The sequence below is a fragment of the Ursus maritimus genome, unplaced genomic scaffold (genome assembly GCF_017311325.1).
Source record: "Ursus maritimus isolate PB19 unplaced genomic scaffold, ASM1731132v1 scaffold_11, whole genome shotgun sequence".
Classification (NCBI taxonomy): Eukaryota; Metazoa; Chordata; class Mammalia; order Carnivora; family Ursidae; genus Ursus; species Ursus maritimus.
The window spans coordinates 34,372,559-34,381,102 of NW_024423453.1; the positions used below are offsets into that span (position 1 = coordinate 34,372,559).

General features: G+C 38.7%; 1 pseudogene; it reads right to left on the minus strand.

Annotated features, from left to right (window-relative positions):
- Nucleotides 1-7,635: 7,635 nt before the first annotated feature.
- LOC103658084 lies at nucleotides 7,636-7,948 on the minus strand (annotated as a pseudogene).
- Between the last annotated feature and the right edge of the window lie 596 nt (nucleotides 7,949-8,544).

Genomic DNA, 8,544 nt, shown 5'->3' on the forward strand with positions numbered 1-8,544 from the left:
CTCTAATAGCACTTAATATATTATACTACAGTTAACTGTTACAGGTTTGGTCCTATACTAGGCTATAAACTCTTCAGTGGGAGGGAACAACCATCCTTTTATTTCTTTCAGTGCCTTAAACAGTGCCAGATTCATAGTAGGATCCCAACAAATATTTGTTAAATAAATGGAAAAATGAATATGTGATTAGTGAAAAAAACATGAATCAGAGTAATTATTATTTTTCTGTGTCCCCATAAGTGCAAAGACCTGAAAGTTGCCTTAGGAATAGCTCAGGTCACCATCATAATCACCAGGCCATTTGTGGACCTAACCTTCAGATTTGCTGCTTAATTATATAAAAATCAAATTCCTGGGTCAATGAGCTTTTGAGAGAAATCATTAACAGACTTTTTTGAAATTTCCTAGATGCTTGGTATTGTGCTTGGTGCTATGGGACAGAGAAAAGAGACACAAGGCATGATCTTTGCCCTAATAATTTAGATTAGTGGAAAAGACAAATTGAAATGAAATGATTAATGAATTATATAACAATTAATGGATGATATAAGCATAGAGACACAAGGCATGATCTTTGCCCTAATAATTTAGATTAGTGGAAAAGACAAATTGAAATGAAATGATTAATGAATTATATAACAATTAATGGATGATATAAGCATAGAGACACAAGGCATGATCTTTGCCCTAATAATTTAGATTAGTGGAAAAGACAAATTGAAATGAAATGATTAATGAATTATACAACAATTAATGGATGATATAAGCATAGTCTATAACTAAGTACTAATTATCTCACAGCTTAACAGTATAAATGCAATGGAATTCAGAAATAAACAAAATAGGTTTTTAATCTAAGAAAATGTTATTGCAGACATGTAACAGGCTCTGTGCTAGATGCTGGCATATAGACATGAATAAGACATCCCTTTCTTAGTCAAAAACTCCTTTGAGTATCTAAATAAAATTATGAATCCTCTCTCTAGGAAAATGCATACACATTAAACATACAGCCACACACCCACACACACACACTCATGACAATATTGTAAACAATATTAGGAGATCATGAATTAAGAGAGTCTGATTTGGAGAATTTGTCTAGGGTATATAAAATGAATAAACCCTAGAAGAAATTAAGTTTCTCCATTGTTTCTTTTAAAATGCTTTGCTATAATCCATGTTTAAAAGCAAAATCTTTATTATTACTAGAAATAACAACAAAAAAAGATTCAAGGGTTGGTGAACAATTTCTACTCTATGGAGAAGTTATATTCCATCCAAAGAAGGCCACTTCAGCTGACAGGTACCATCCAAATGTGGGTTCAGCAATGCCTGTTTCTGAAACTTTTCAAGAAAAGTCATAAATCCAGATTTTATGTGAATCCTTCTGGTTTTTAAATGTTGGTGTTGTATAAGAGACTCTTCCGTGCCTCTTCAACATTCATTCTCCCCTCCTTTCCAATTTTATTCTAGCCACAATGTCCCAATTAAAAGTTGACACTTCCAGGCTTCATTTGTGATGGGATAGCCAGCGAAATGTCAGCAGAGTTGTCAAGTGACTTATAGAGAGTGTTGAGTCACTTGGGACAGATGCTCCTTTTGCCCTTATTCCTTTCTACCTTGTTCCAGCCTGAAATGTGGACATGATGGCTGGAGCTCTGACAGACATATTGGACCATGATCTGAGGCCATGACATGACTTTGAAAATAGAAGCTATGAGTTAGGAATGGTAGAGCACAAACATGGGTGATGTCTAAGTCCTTGATGACTGTAACATTTCTATTCCACCTTGACTGCCTACTTCCAAACTTCTTTTACATAATAGAAAAATGAAAAATCAACCCTTATCTTATTTAAAATATTGTTTGGAGAAGGGGTGTGTGTTTTATGTAGCTAAACAAATTCTATTATTTCATATTTTCTTTTTAAATACAAAGTGAACCAGTAAAAGATATCCATGATCCATATCCAAATAACAAGTCACCCTTTTATGACATCTTGCTGGGGACACAGAAAGCACATTAAAAGTTAATGTTATAGAAGTAGACATATATGCATATGTATATGTATGTATATACATGCATATATTTCCTGGCTCTGTCCACTGAGAAGCCTAGAAGCAATGACACTGCAGTAGAAATGAACACACCAAGTACCTAGATCTTCGTTTTCAAATGTCATTCTCCTCATGGCAACAGAAAGAACCAGAGCTTTGGAGAGAAATGGCTGATTCCAGGACTAGGGCAGGGGACATACAGTATGAGCTGGAACTTTCCTGCCAGAAAGTAAAGAACTAATAACAACCACCACCACAAAATGACATGGGCATGTTGAAAGGACACAGGAGCCAATTTCTGGGGGCAATCTGATGGCTAAATATGGGGCAATTCAAACAAGAAAATAAGTAATAATAATAATAGATATAACCCATAGAATAAAGTAAACATTCACAAGTCCATACTGAGATAAATAATTGAATAAACAAGTAAATGGGGAAGAAAAGACAGATTTTTTTTTTAAGATTTATTTATTTATTTTAGAGAGAGAGAGTGGGAGGGTGGAGCAGGGCAGAGGGAGAGGGAGAGAGGGAGAGGGAGAGGGAAACTCAAGCAGACTCCATGCTGAGCACAGAGCCTGAGGTGGGACTCCATCTCACCGCCCTGAGATCATGACCTGAGTGGAAACCAAGAGTGGGACGCTTAACCAACTGAACCACCCAGACGCCCTGAAATAGCTCTTTCTTACAGCAGAATTCTAACTAATAAATGGAGGTTGAATGATGGAAATAAGACAATTGCCATTTGGCAATACCTGAGTTAATAATTATTACAGGCTAGAATAATCAATGGATTAAAAAATTAGTAAGCAAATGTATGGTAAAAAAGCAGGATATTATATGGTCTCAATGTATCTTTTTACAAAATACTTGTTAATCACAAAGGGGAAATGGTAAATTTAAGTGCAGAAATCTTGCACACACCTTCTCAACCAAGTGATCAAAATTAACATCACCTACAATGAGACAAGTCAACATCCTGTACCTCCTGATACGATGCCTGAGAAGGATATTACAGCGCTTTGGTGGTATTCTTGTGAAGAAGGCATAACTCAACATGCATGTTTCAACATGAGGAAACATCAGACAAATCTAAATCAAAAGACATTCTACAAAAATAACTGGTCAGAACTCTTCAAAAGTGTCAAAGTCACGAGCAACGGATGAAACCTAAAGAACTGCCCCAAATTAGAGAGAACTAAGTGACAGGCCAACTAAATGCAATGCAGAGTCTTGGATTGGATCCTGGACCATAAGAAGTGCTTGAGTGGCAGAAATGGCAAGATTTGAATGAAGTCTGCAGATTAGTTAATAATATTGTTTCAGTGTTAACTTAAGCGTTTGGATTATTGCACCACGGCTATAACATATTACTATTTGGGGAAGCTGAATAAAGGACATATGGAAAGTCTCTATTTTTGTAACTTTTTTGAAACTCTGAAATTATTTCAAAATAAAAAGTTAAAAAAAAACCTAACAGGTGTGATACTGAGATATAAAAAGAAGGTCTTTGTCCCTGTTTTCTGGTTTATAGCTCCTATATCCCTTGGAATCTCCAAAATGATGTGTCTTTTTGTATGCTAACAAAATAACTGGTGGCTGGGGGCTCTTGATAGCTCAGGATGGGGGCTAGTTGCCAAGGAAACCAACCACATGAATAGAGAGTTGGATCTTTCAGCCCCACCCCCAGATCTCTGGGGAGGGGGGAAAGGGAGGGGCTAGAGTTAACCACTAATGGCCAATGATTAAATCAATCATGCCTCCTTAATAAAGCCTCCATTAAAAACCCCCAGCCATAGGGTTTAGAGAGCTTCCAGGTTCCTGAACACATCTAGGTGGGCTGGGAGGGTGGCCTGCCCAGAGGGCATGGATGCATCACATACCTTGTCTTATGCATCTTTTCCAACTGGCTACTCTTGAGTTTATCCTTTATAATGAATCTGTAATCTACTAAGTTAAGCACTTTTCCTGAGTTCTGTTGAGCCATTCTGGCAAATTATCAAATCTGAGGAAGGGATTATGGGGACCTCTGATATATAGCCATTTGGTCAGAAGCACAGATAAACACCTAGACTTGCAATTGGCACCCTAAGTGCGGCACAGTCTTGTGGACCCAAACCCTTAACGTAGGGGGTTTACACTAACTCCAGGTAGTTAATGTCTTAATTGAATTACAGAACATCTAATTGGTGTCCAGAGAGTTGGAGAATTTCTTGGTGTATAAAACCCACAGGTTGGGTGTCAGAAATGCTGGTGTGAGTAGAAAAAATAGCTTTTCCTCTAATAGGTTAATGGTTATGCTAACATATTATCCTTTCTGTCAACACTGTGCTATTCATGTCTAATAGAGTTGACTATCTATCTCACAGAATATTTCTAGAAAAAATTTTTTTCAAATAATTTTTAAGTAGATCACTGACAGTGGATATCTCTGAGTTATCAATGTTATCTTGTGGTGACAACCTCAGACCTATATATAAAATATCCTGAAATAGCATTCGGTATGTTTTGAGGTGGGCATAGTATGATACAAGTGGAATCTAAGAACAATCTACATGGCAATGGTAAGACAGAAAGATTAGAAAAGAGGAGGGGCATGGCCAGGTAACAGACTATGATCAAAATGAGAGTGGAGGAGGATTTGAACTCTGGTTAGCAGTCAGTATAGAAGGGGGAGGGTCGTTCACATTTTAAAGTTCAGGATTTAAAATTTGAAAAACTAGGAAGGAGCCACAGATGCTAGTTTTCATGGAAAACAGTAGCATCTTGATAGAAATAAAGAAATTGGGAGGGACATATGATGAACCCAATTTTGGCCATGTTGAACTTTAAGCAGCGACAGAACATTTGGAGATATGAAGCTGGAACTCAGAAAAGAGATTCAAGCTGGAAGTACATTTGGGTGTCACCAGCAAAATGTTAATTGCTGAAATCATTAGAATGTATGAGCTCTTCGATGGAAAAATTGCAACAAAGAAAATCAGAGAAACAAGGGCTACAGAGGGGAAAAGACTAAAAATGGGCTCTTCTCAGACTTCCATGCCCAATTATCAGCAGAAAATGTGACCACTTCAGTTTTAAAATTATAGCAAGCAACTTTTGTGATGGTACCTGCCTCTCAATGATCCTCCATCTCTGCGATGGCTTATGGCCACAGGGGTGGAGTCCAATGGCCATGCTGCTTCCTGACCCTACACCTTGGGCACTGATGAAGAGAATATAAACCTGGTGCAAGGTAAGGTATTCTCTCTCTTTTTCTCTCTCCCTCCCTGGCATTTAAAACTTGGAATGGAAAGACAATGCTACTGGGAGTCACATTTATGGTAGAGCCCCGTAGAAAAAGTCAACCAAGTCCTATCCCTAAGGTCTCTGAAGCTTCATCCCTAAGGTCTGGTTTTCAACTCTCCATAACACACCAGTCTCTTTCCAGCAAATGCCATCACTCCCACTTTTCCCTTTCAGGTACTTGAGATCAGTTTCCATTGTGTTGAACAAAATAATTTATGCCCCTGTCTTAGTCCATTCAGGCTGCTGTAACAAAATACCAGAGACTGGGTAGCTTATAAACAACAGAGATGTATTTCTCTCACATCTGGAGGCTGGAAAGTCTAGGATCAAGGCCCTGGAAGATTTGGTGCTTGGTGAGAACACATATCCTGGTTCACAGGCAAAGGGTTCAGCCCTTATGACCTAATCATCTATCAGAGACTCTCCTCTGAACACCGTAACACTGAAGATTAGATTTCAACATATGAATTTGCCCAGTGGTGGGGGAGGATGGGGACTAAACACCGTAACAACCACAAATATTTAATGATCATTCCCTCGTCGCTGCTCAAACCTTAGTGTGGATGTGAATCACCTAGGCATCTTGTTAAATGTAGATTCTGATTCACTGGGCCTGGGGTGGAGACTGGTATTCTGCATTCTAACCAGCTTCCAGATGAAGCCACTACTGCTGATCTGAAGACACACTTGAAGTAGCAAGGCACCACATGACACTAGCTCTGTCCTCAAGGAACACATAGACTGGCAAGGCAGACAAGCCATATGCCCCTGAAATGAATAATTCAGGGTATCACTGTGCAGCATAAAGTACCCTAGAGTGATTTTAGACTTGGCTCTGTTTAAACCTATTGTGTTTATTAATTTTATTTTTTTTTAATTTTTTATTATGTTAGTCACCAAACCTACTGTGTTTAAACTTGCACTGAATCAAACTGGACCTCAGTTTCTCCATCTGTAAAATGATGATAGGATGACTATCATGTCCTTCTCAACTGTTAAATTCAATCTGTGATTTAAAATTAAAATTACACAAACAGGGATAATACCAACTTAGACTTATCTATTATATGCGTGTAATAAGAGAAGTTATTTCTAATAAAAATATACATTTAATTATTTCAAAAATGTACACAAAATATTGAGTGGAAAATCAGTTTAATTAACAATATTTATAATCTTGTCTGATTTTAAATTGTCTCTGAATTCATGGTTAATTCTAACTTCTCCTGTTTATCTGTGTTTTCTACTATCAATAGGTGTATTTTTATAAGAAACCCCAAATCTATAAAAGTTAGAGCTCATCCTTGTCAATCCCCTACTGTCCCAACCCTACCCAACTGCTCCCCAGCCCTGAGCTGGGAATGGCTCAGTCTGTCAATATGTTTGAAGCTTCCTTCTCATGACTGAGGGGAATCTGGAATTAGTTTGTCCAGTGTTCCTGGACGTAAATTGAGACCCCTGGGAATTGAGCTACCATTTCATCTGACTGGCCTCCTGCCCAGCTTCTGGTTTTCACCCTAGCTCCCTGTTGGGATAGGAGCCCAGCCCTGAACTCCAGCCAAAAAAGCTGTAGCCCTTCCTCCACTTAATTTTTGCCAGCCCAGGAGACAAACCTGGTGAGGGGTACCACCACCACTACCATCCCAAGCTTTCCCAGTTGTTAGATTGTCTGCTTTAGCCCAGGGAGACCTCCCAGAATTACAGCTCAGATAACAGCTCAGATAATGGGATATCCAGCAAAACCTGAGAAATTCTCCCCCAGGCCCAACACATTAGCCTGCCAAAAGCCTTTACAAATGACTTCTTTACATTCACAAGTGGACTGACTAGAAATACAGCAACACATCTTGCAGGCTAATTCACTGTACTGACAAAAATAGCAGCTATAGCTTAAGAGGTAAAATATATTTATTATTCAATCATGGTAGGAGCACATACTTTAATATATATCTCCATGCTTGCATTACTGGATGATTTGTGATCATATAACATCTTTGGGACTCAGTCTCCTCATCTGTAAACTGATTGGACAACTCTCAAGTATGTTCAATGAAAATTCTAGATAAATTTCTTTACCAAGCCATTATATTCACTTTTTGGACCCATTCTGTTTCTCCTATAGTGTTCTCACTGCTAAGTACAGCCATGATCTCACATGACTTTTTTTTTTTAATAGGAGAGAGCAATCCTTTATTTGTAGATATTTTCACAAAGAAGTTTTCAGTAAGTGAACTTCCCAGTGAAAGAACATGAAAATCAGCCTCCAGTCACCAGCTCTGCTCAGGGGCTACGATCCTCCTTTGCCCAAGTGGTGAGGTGGGGGTGTGTATTTCCCTTCCTTTATTAGCTTATCCTGCTGCCTCCTGATGTCACTCAGGGGTTTCATCATTTCCTGCCAAAGGAGACATTCTAGGAAATCACCAAATTCTATCTGGCGCTTTCTCTCCATGGATACCACCAATTCCAGGCGCACATTCTATCCATTCTTTTCCAAAAGCATGGCATCAACTTGGAATCTGGTTAGTCTGCTCAGCACTTTGGACTGTCACCCAATGATCTAAGTTAAGGCCCAGTCTTTTCTGCACATCAAAGAAAAGCATGGCGTCCTACGAGGGTGCCCTTGTCTCCTCACTGGCCACCGCTACTGGATGATCTCTCACACTATTTTATAGTTAGTTCTACATGTGAGTTTTTTTTCCTATGACTTCCTTGAAGACAGAGGCTTCTTACCTGGTTATTAGCTCGCAGTAGGCTTCAGTAAACACTGAGTGAACTGCAAAAATGGATAACTAAGTCATAAAACAACACCTAAAATACTTCACACATGAGCAAAATTTGTGAAATAAGTTTTCTTTATAGTTCTTGACAGTTCCTTACATCCTGAGTCATTTTTAGATAAAATTAGTCAAGTTGAACTTCATTGGAGCAAACTTAAGATCTTTTGGCTATTTGATAGTAGGAAAATGGAGGGGCAGGGCAGTTATTTATTGAATTACTATGGTCTACCTTCCTCAAAGGGAACTTAGGGCAGTTTACAATGCCCCACAATGTGCCAAAAGAGGTGGGAACTGGCAAACTTCACCTGACTGAAGCTCAGAAGCCCTAAAGCTACCTCCCCAGAGAGAGAACAGCTCACGTGAATGTGCATGGTAAGAACAGAAGCACCAAAGAGAGCACCAGAACATCAAGGCAAATA